Here is a 10,245-nt window from a genome sequence, read left to right on the forward strand (position 1 = left end):
AGCAAATAAATTAGTTTTATTTTTTAATTGAATAAGCATCAGAATTTAATAATCAGCCCTGTAGCATCAGCTTATATTACAGACAAACCCAATTTTCTTCTCAACAGCTGCTCAGAGCCCACTGAGCATGTCAATGTCACAGACACTTTGCAAGATGGTGACTCCTTGTGACAAGTTTGAAGTTCTGGATCATTGCTGCTATTGACAAGCGGAAACTTTACGCTGGTGCAATAAGTTCAGTATTTAAAATATGGCAGGTTTAGCCATTTTTATTTTTAGGGGTTAGTTCTCCTTTAAGGGACCCCATTACTTGGGAATTCATTACCATTTACTCCTCTATTTCATGCCTCTTGCAAAGCCTCTACACTGTAAAGGTTGTACATTGAATAACTCAACAACAGAGAGCAGCATCACAGCAGAACTAATGTGAACTTAATATATGGAGAGATTGTCCTTCCTGCTTGGTTAAAGTTAGCTTTGCAGCAATGCACACTCTATGCAGTCTATTTGCCATTGGGATTGGGATGCACCAAGATCACAGCAGAACACTAGAGATGAAAAGGCACAATAAAGATTACGTCCAGTCTGCAGCTGCTATTCGTTTTTTTGCCTTTAATTGCTTGTGTGCTGTATGTGATTAATTACTTGGAAAATGATCGCATCTGTGCTTTGAAAGGAGCTGATTGAAACAGTCTATTGCTGAATAGGCTGGTACTGTGCATCTGTTTTATGTGAGATCTGCAAAGCTGAGCACATCTGAAATCAAAGGAAGGTGAGTGTATCCAAACTAGCAGGAATAGAGGAGACCTGGTTGCATTTGTTAATTGAATTACTGCCACTGACAAGGGAAATAATGAAAAATTCTTTGAACAAAATGGCGTGCACATCTAAATCTTATCCTCTTTAAGAACACAAGCGATTGCACTGAGGGTGCTGTAGTATCAGCTGGGCTACTATAATCTTGCTAAGTAAGCTTTTATAAATATCGAAGGTCATATAACACCACAAATGTGCATTTGCTATAAATAACAAAAAAATGCCATTGAACAAATGAGCCTTATGCTTCTAACATTGCATACATAATGACTACATAATGAATCTGCCATGTAACACCAAACACAGAGTGCAAATGACATTAGAGTAAACTGTGTGAGTGGTATTTTTTTCAACTGGATGCACACACGCACATACTGATAAATATATATAAAATTCCAATAAGACAAAACAAGTCGCAAGGTTCAAAAAATGAAAACCAAGGTGAAGGTTTATTTATCAATAATAGAGAGAATGGTTTTCAATAAATATTTTTATCATTATGCCTTACAAGTAATTCAGTTGTGCACAATGACATTCTGTGTTTTGATATTAAAGGGGAACTCTCGTGAAAAATGAAAATTTAATATAAGCTACATCATACAAAGGTAAGATACTTTCTAAATATAATTACCTGTTTCTGAAATAATCAAATTAAACTTCCCTTTACTCAATTTCCGCATCTGCCCCTCTTCATTCTCTCTTCATGATTCTGAATAACAGTTGGGTCCAATGCAGAGTTGGGGGGGACTCCTTTTGCCAAGAAGATGTATTAGAGTGCACTGTTTTAAAATCACCTAATACTCCCACTCTACATGCAGGATTTGTGACAAAGTCAGTTTTTTGTTAGATTTTGGTTGTGCTGGAGTCAGTTATCTTTCTAAGCTCTAACACATCTGCTAGAAAAGGGAGCCTCCCTAAAATATATACTGGATCTAACCTTAAAATCTTACTTAAACCTCTTGCAAGAAGACAGAATGAAAAGGAACAGATGCTGAGAGTAAGGATGTGAAGATAAACTTGATTATTTCAGAAAGTGTACAGCATTTTTAATTGATTATATTTAGAAATGTTCTTATTTCAGCATGATGAACCTTATAGTGTATACAATTTCATTTTCACAACAGTTCACCTTTAAGGTAATAAGGCTAGAGGGAAAGGTCGTGGGCAGTATGGGGTCCAAAGTAACTTCCTGGGTAGGGCATAGAAAAATAAGATGTCAATAGACCAAAACTTAGTAAAGTTTAACTTTGTTGCCTCCACCTCCCCAGTGTAGGTCATAGGAGTATGAATCATAGCAAATCATAGCAAAATAAAAAGGGGAAAAGTTGAAGATCTATTGATCTTCTTGATCTATCTATCTATCTATCTATCAAGAGAAAAGTGGATAATCAAATAATAATAAAAGTATTTCACTTAAAACAAACAGGCTGATATCAAATCAGACAACAGTAGCAGATACAAGGGGGCATACACTGGAGGCAAACATGATGACAACCAGATGTTTATTTCAATGTTAATAAATAAGCCCTCTGGGGTTCATTAGCAGTTTTCAGATTTTTTTGGGGTCATGACCGCTGAGCAAATTTGCCCCAGTGCAGAAACCTATAGTAGCCAATCACAAAGTTGTTTTCATAATTCTAACTGCAGTAGACTGATCAAATCATGTATTTTTTGAATTGCCCAGATATGCTGCCCTTTGGTCAAAACATCAGCCTATAAAAGAAGATGGAACAAATGATAATGATTGTTTGAGTCCTTGTTCAACCTACTAACAGTAGGGAAGTAGACAAAAAAACAAGTCTATGTATATATCTATTACTCAAGGACTGCCAGTTGCCAGAGTGGGCTTGGGAAGGTTTTAGCCATGCAAACAATTTGCATATAATGGTAAGGAGCAAGGATGAGGCTTGATAAAGGGCCTGGAAGGCCCCAAAACGTTGCCTTACCAATCTGTTTTTTCAGGCTAAACAAATCTTGAAACACTAGCGTGCTGCTGTTAATTATGCTTCTATTGTATATGAAACCACAAAATGACATACTCATGCACTTTAAAAAAAAACAAATTTAGTATCACATCTTAAAATCCATTAGACCCCACAAAAATTAGTTTTGTGCTTACCCAGCACTTAGTCATAGGCATCCCAATTTTTGTCTATTGTATAGGACCCTTTCAGCAGGAAGGGGTCTTCTGGCATTACACCTGGCACCAGGGGGCAGATTTACTAACCTCGAGTGAATGTTCGAATTTCAAACATTTCAAATTTTTGGGTACTTCGACCATCGAATAGGCTATATTCGACAATTCGACTTCGATTCGAACGATTCGAAGTAAAAATCATTCAACTATTCGACCATTCGATAATCTAAGTACTCTTTAAAAAAAATGTCGACTTCATACTTCGCCAAATTAAAGCTACCTGAAATGCAATGTTAGCCTATGGGGACCTTCCCCAGCACTTTTCTACGTTTTTTTTGGTCGCATAAAAATCCTTCGATCAATCGATAAAAATCATTCAAATCGTTCGATTCAAACGATTTTTAATCGACCGCAGGATTGCCAAATTTGTTAAAAAATCGTTGAATTCAAAGTTTTTTGTACTTCGAAATTCGACCCTTAGTAAATCTGCCCCCAGGTGTTAGTTTGAGCACTCCACTACTGGGTTTTTTCATGTAACCATGAGAGGCAAGGATGTCATGGTTATTAAATAATACATAATATAGAAAAAGCACACTATAACACATATAGGTTATATGCCATTATACTTTTTGTTTTTTAGCTCAGCTGAACCTCGACATGAACAATATACTTGATAAGTAGTGTCTATTATATTTAAAGGTAATTATACTGTTGCAATTGCTTTGGCAACACTTTATATGTAAACACTAAACACAAAACCTTTTGAGCAAATACAGCCTGTACAAACACTTATGTTTAAATACACACGAATAGAAAAGCATACATAAATCTTCCATAGAATATTAGAATCTGAAAAATCAAATCCCCCAAGGAGATCTGTAGTTTATTCTGTGGGTTAAAATATATAAAGAAGAATGTATGAAGAATGTAGCATGTAATAAGGTTTCATGGCACTGCTTTTATATCTATCGCATTTAATAAGAATAATCAAAGAAACAGTAAACGTTACAATAAAGACCCAGTGGCTGCCAAGTGTCCCAGAAGCCAAGTGGAGGTTAGTGGAGGTTAGTGGGGGTATCCAGATTGAAGCGACAAAGAGTGAAGCAGAGCACACTCCTGGAGATTGGATAACGAGAACTCCTGGTGCTCAGAGCTAGGAGTCCGGCGACCTCCAATATGACATCAAATGGTAAACACACTGGCACACAAGGAACTTTATGCAGGGTTACCCCTTGCGTTTATTAAGTGCGGACGTGCAACGTTTCGGGGCGAGCTTGATAAAGGGGCTCGCCCCGAAACGTTGCACGTCCGCACTTAATAAACGCAAGGGGTAACCCTGCATAAAGTTCCTTGTGTGCCAGTGTGTTTACCATTTGGTATCCAGATTGATACATGATTACCTGTTTGTTTCCCCCAAAGTTTGCAAGGTGATGGGGTAGAAAAAGTAAATGCTGTGGGGCCTAATAACTTCAAATTGTACTGTTTGATAATATGAACTTGTATATCGCTGCAAAAACGTTTGCCATACCAGAGCGTGAACCAAAGCAAGTGCAACCCAAAGTAGAATCCAATCTGGCTATTCAGCCTTAATTTTTGCATTTTTTCAGTGCACATTCGGCACATGCCAAGTGGTATATTGTTGTCATACTGCAAGCAGACATGGGCAATTAAAAATTTAAGGGCAATGAAAATTAGGACTTATTCCTAGATTTTGTTGCCTTTTTAAACAAAGCACAGGAGGATGAGCTAAGTTCTAACTGAATTAATTACACAACATTAGTCTTATATATTTTGAAAAATAATGCACCATTTTTTATCCCCTAAATAGAACCAGAAATAGGCACGCAAAGAAGCATTATAGGGTGTATAATGAAACAGGCTTAATAAAAGAATTCAAAATACCACGGTGACTATATCCCATTTAAGATACATGTGCTTAACACTATGCCTAGTTAATAAAATGCCAGATTTTCACTTTTAAGCAAACACTTGAGCTAAATTGAATTAACACTGTATTTTATTGCCAAACACATTTAGTTTTAGCAGTAAAGGACAGCACTCACCCCCCTTAAGCAGTGGGTACTAATTTTCAGCTGCTCCCTATAGCAATGACAGTGTTCTTATTTGCTCTTTGTGTGCTCTAAAAGCAGTCATTCACTTCCTGTCACTGAAGCTAATAGTGAGTGTGTGTGAATTGCAGGCTAATTGCTAAGACCTATTTTAATAGTTTATCCTGTTTAAAGGGATACTGTCAACACATAATTACCCCCTTACTAATTACACTATTTATTTTTGACACACATTTTGATACTGCCTAGTTAGTTCTCATATCATATATTTATGTTTTTTGAAAGTTCAGTGGATTTATTGAGTTCTTAGGGGTCAGTTACCAGTGGCTCTGTGTGCAAAGTGCTACAAATTAGTGCAAATAGCCACCTTTTCACCCACAATGCGGCACTTTTTCCCAAAACGCCAGAGTGATAGCAAGTATGTTTTTTACTGCACCAGTTTTTATGACATTACTTCTAATGCACTTTGCACTTGCATTCATGAGCCTCCCTTATCTCTTCCACTCTCATTGCTTAATTAAAAAATAACCTTCTCAAAGGTGCTTTGAATCTACGGCTGTTGTCACACACTTGAGGTATTATGGGTTGAGCTCAGCGTAGAGTCCAGCGTAATGTAAGACAGGAGGAGGCTTAGCTTCTGATGCAAATAGAAAAGGCTGCTAGTTTGGGGAAAGTAATGATAACGGGTGATTTTAATTATACAGATATTGATTGGAGCAACACTACTGCCAGGATGGTTAATGGGAACAAGTTTCTAAACTTGTTGCATTATAATGTTATGACACAAGTTGTTGAGGAGCCAACCAGAAAAAAATGCTATACTGGATCTAGTGATCTCTAATGACCCAGAACGTACAGCAAATGTGCAAGTGTTTGAACCTCTGGGTAATAGTGACTATAGTGTGATTTAATTTAATGTCTTAGCTCTTTAATGGCTGTCCTGCAGAGCATAAATTGGGGCATTGTGTTTTCTGCTAAAAACACAGAACAGAAATAGTTGTCATTTAAAATGATATTGAATTGTTACTTTTCTCAATTTATTCCCTTAAGAATCACCAAGAACCACTCTATGTGGCTTAATATGGAAGTAAAGACGTTAACAAGAAAGAAGAGGCATTTCAAAACTACAAGTCTGTGGGGACAGAAGCTGCATTAAATGAATATAAACGCTATAATAAATGTTGTAAAACTGCAATCTGGATAGAAAATGAAGAGTACATTGTGACAGAGGCTAAGACAAACCCCAAAACGTTTTTTAAAGTATATTAATAGTAAAATGATGTGGGTTGAGTGTGTTGGGGTACTAAGAGAGCTTAGTTCAGTTTTAGACCACCCTCTATTTCTGGAGGGTGGTCTAAAACTCAGATACTCAGATCCACTTTCATCTGGTACGGTACCTATGGATTGGAGGAATGCTGATATCATTCCAATATTTAAAAAGGGATTATGATCTCAGCCTGGCATTATAGGCCAGTAAATTTGTCATCTGTGGTGAGCAAATTATCTGAAGGCTTTTTAAGGGATCACATTCAAAAATTCACATTCAAAATGTTGTCCTAGTGAATGGCATTATGTCAGCATGACTTTATGAAAGATAGGTCATTTCAGACAATTTCAGTTTCTTAATTTTTAGCTACCTCAGGAAACCTTTAGCCTGGAACATTCTGAATACAGTAGCTTGGGAGATCCAGGGCTGGACATAATAGAGAAAATGAAAACAGATGCATTTCTGATGCAGTGACAAACACGAGAGAGCTTTGTGAGCGTATTGCACAGTCCGAGCCAAAACTTAATCAAGGGCAGAATTAGAAGCATGAAGAAGTTTATAAATATTATCTGAATTCGACCATAACATAAAATGCCAATACAAAAACTAGTTACAATAACAACACGCCGCTAATGAACCTAATAACCATTTGTTTAAATGTAGAGGGCAAACTTATAAATAATGCTCTCCTAGCAAAGTTTTAATTAGGACCTCACTATCTATGTTTGCTGTGTTATCTTTATTTGCTTTAGCTAAAAAAAACATTAAAGATATTCAATACTCTTAGGAAAAGGGTACACTGGGCAATTCAGTCGCCTGGCGACTAATCATCGTGACTTTGCGGCAAACAATCTCACTGAACGGGCGATTTCGTAAAATGAATCACCGCGTGTGATTAGTGCTGGCGATTTTTAATTTAAGCCAGGCGCAGAGTGAGGGAAGGCGTTCGGGGAGATTGGTCGCCGCAAAGTTGCGGCGATTAGTGGCCAGGCGACAAAATCTCCCAAAACCGCCCAGTGTGCCCTTACCCTTAGCGATATGTTCCAGATAAAGTAGCTTCATTATAGTCCTTTTATACAACTTTAATTTATGACCACTACTCACTCTCTGGAGTTTCCTCTCTTTGGGCCACTCACAACCAAATCAGCAAATTACACTGTGTTATCTACTGGGCACTACTGGCTACCTGGCTGTGGCAAAGTTGCTTGAACAATCATAAAGAACCCTACAGTTACCAGCTTCTCTGTGCTACTCTGTGCAGTTAGTTGGCACACTACCAGGTTGTATTCAACGAGATGGAGTTTTGGGAACTTGCCTACGAAGTTTTAAGAAAACACTGCCATTACGAGGCTATTAATAAAATATGAATAAATGAGCCTGTCCATCTTGAACTTGAATTCAAGCAAAGAAGGTCAGGGATACAGTGGACCATTCTATTCTGTGTTCTTTCAAAACTCCGAATCCTTGAGTACAAATTTGGCTGAATACTGAACCAAATCCAAACCCTCAGGAGTGATCGAAATTGCTCATGAAGAATGCTTGGCATTTTTTTTCATTATAGAGGGTTTGTATTTGGTTTGGCAGTGCTCTTATATTTGACCAAATCCTGCTTAAAAAGGCTCTGATCTGGCCAAACCCCAAACCGAATCTGGTATTTGGTGCATTCCTAGAGAAAATCTAATCAATAAATCAATTTTCAATATTGTGATTGGGGATAGTCATTTTATACGGTATATGACCACTTTGTGTGTGTATGGACCACACAATGAAGGTTCAGGGGCCACTATATGTAATGAGGTTGATACAAACATTCTGGCTCTACTTCTAGCTTTTGTTATGCCCTTGTTTTAGTTGTAATGTTATCAGGTAGCAAGCTTAACCCAAGGCAAAAGAATAATAAATCTGCAAGAAATAAACAAACCTGATTTTCTATTACTACTTTACCTTTCATCTCTTGTTCGAGATCACAGCTTGTCACATTCTAAATAATAAGCAATAATGTGACTTTCCTTTCAATGCTCCGAGTGAAGCCAATCACAATGGGCTTCTGTAAAACAACACAAGCCCTTTGTTTGTAAAAGGGCTACAGGAAATTAAAATTGTAAAACATGAATATCCTTAAAACACAGCAACAATCAATGCAATCAATGTTATAGCCTTCACAGAAGTATCCAGATATGCTGTATCACTTCCTCCAACAAATATAATCATGGATCTCCTACATTGTAGACATAATTGCAATGAATACTGTATGTGACAGCATTTACATCAGCACCAAGTAGCCATTCTGCCCTACCATCCTGTCTAAAACTGGACCTGCTCCCTATTTTATAGGCAGTACCATTGCATGACATTACATGCTAAACAAATCCTGAACCTTTAGTTTAACATTTCAGGAATGATAGAACATTATATTGTATGGATTATGTTGTTGATTATAAGTCAATGGTTTAAAGTTTAATCCCCCCTGTTATTAATTATACATTTATTGTTAGGTTTTTGTCATTAAGGGCTCTTACTGACGAGCGGTTGTAGCTGCGCTCCCCTGTGTTCCGTTTTTCTGCGTTCAGCCGCAGGGAAGCGCAGGAATAGACGCATTACATTTTTTCCAATGGGGCTGTTCTCACACGTGTAGGCGACAAATGCAGGAAAAATGCAGTATGTTGCGTCTCAACCTGCGTTCGGCGCCTACGCGCGCCTGTGTGAGTACAGCCCCATTGGAAAAAATGTAATGCGTCTATTCCTGCGCTCCCCTGCGGCTGAACGCAGAAAAACGGAACGCAGGGGAGCGCAGCTACAACCGCTCGTCAGTAAGAGCCCTAAGTGCTAAACAAGAGGCCCTCGTTATGGGAAGTCAGAAGAGTTATCAGCAAACGTATAGCATGTTTGTACTAGTGTGGTAGCTGAGGCTGTAAAAAGCCACAAATTTTCAGTCACTAAAATAAGTCCTGCTTAGAAAATATGAAGATGTCTTCAGTTTTTGGCACAAGAGGCTAAATAACCCTTTCCAAAATTGTAGCTGGACTAACACCTGGATCAACAACGATGCACTCTGTCTATCCAGGGTTGGAACTACCGGGGGTGCAGCTCCTCCAGGCCAGCTAGCGCAGGCCCGCTACGAAAAATGCATCCGGAGGGTGGTGGGGGGCAGGCCAGGTGCATGGCCTGCGCCCAGACCTCAGAACTGCTTCCGTTACTGTGTCTATCTATTGTATTTTTCACATAAATAGATATGATTATGAAATTCAACTAGTGTAAGAGGGCAAATAAACCTTTTCTAACAGTATTCCTCATATGGTAACAAATTTGCAAGGGTTAAAGCATGCAGAGAGCTGAAATATAGCAACATCAGGGCTGGATTGTTAAAGTGCGCAATATTTCAATACAAACAGCAATTTTATTAATGGTAATCTGACTTTTTACTTTTTCATAGAGATTCACCTGAGTTATATTCAATGGAAAGTGGACAAATGGTGAAGTACCAAATCATAATACATTACATATAAATAAACTCAAAAAGCAAAAAAATTCCCCTTAAAAGCATGCCCCCCCCTACTCTACCTGCCCCTAGTTCTGGCCATAAGGTGCACAATTTGTTAAGCAACCCTAGTGCATTGCTTACTTACACCATATGCACAGGGAAAAACAGTGCCCTCATATATTGCTTTTATTTACTCACTTTTCTCAACATTATACCAACAAAAAAGAAAAGATGAAAATTATGATGTTGTTTTTCAGTAACAGGTAGATCTGTGTTGGTGTGTATTCTGCATGGCATGTGGTTTCATTGCTTTTTAGCATCATTATAAGTAGAGGTGGTAATAAAATTAAGATTCTTTACAATGCTCCAGAGTTTTCTATAGTTGTACACCTTAGTAGAAGACAACCCATAAGCCGGCTAAGTTGCTTCCTGCCCACAGCATGATGCATCCCTATATATATACCATTATCACATG

This window comes from Xenopus laevis, chromosome 6L (genome assembly GCF_017654675.1).
Source record: "Xenopus laevis strain J_2021 chromosome 6L, Xenopus_laevis_v10.1, whole genome shotgun sequence".
NCBI classification, from domain to species: domain Eukaryota; kingdom Metazoa; phylum Chordata; class Amphibia; order Anura; family Pipidae; genus Xenopus; species Xenopus laevis.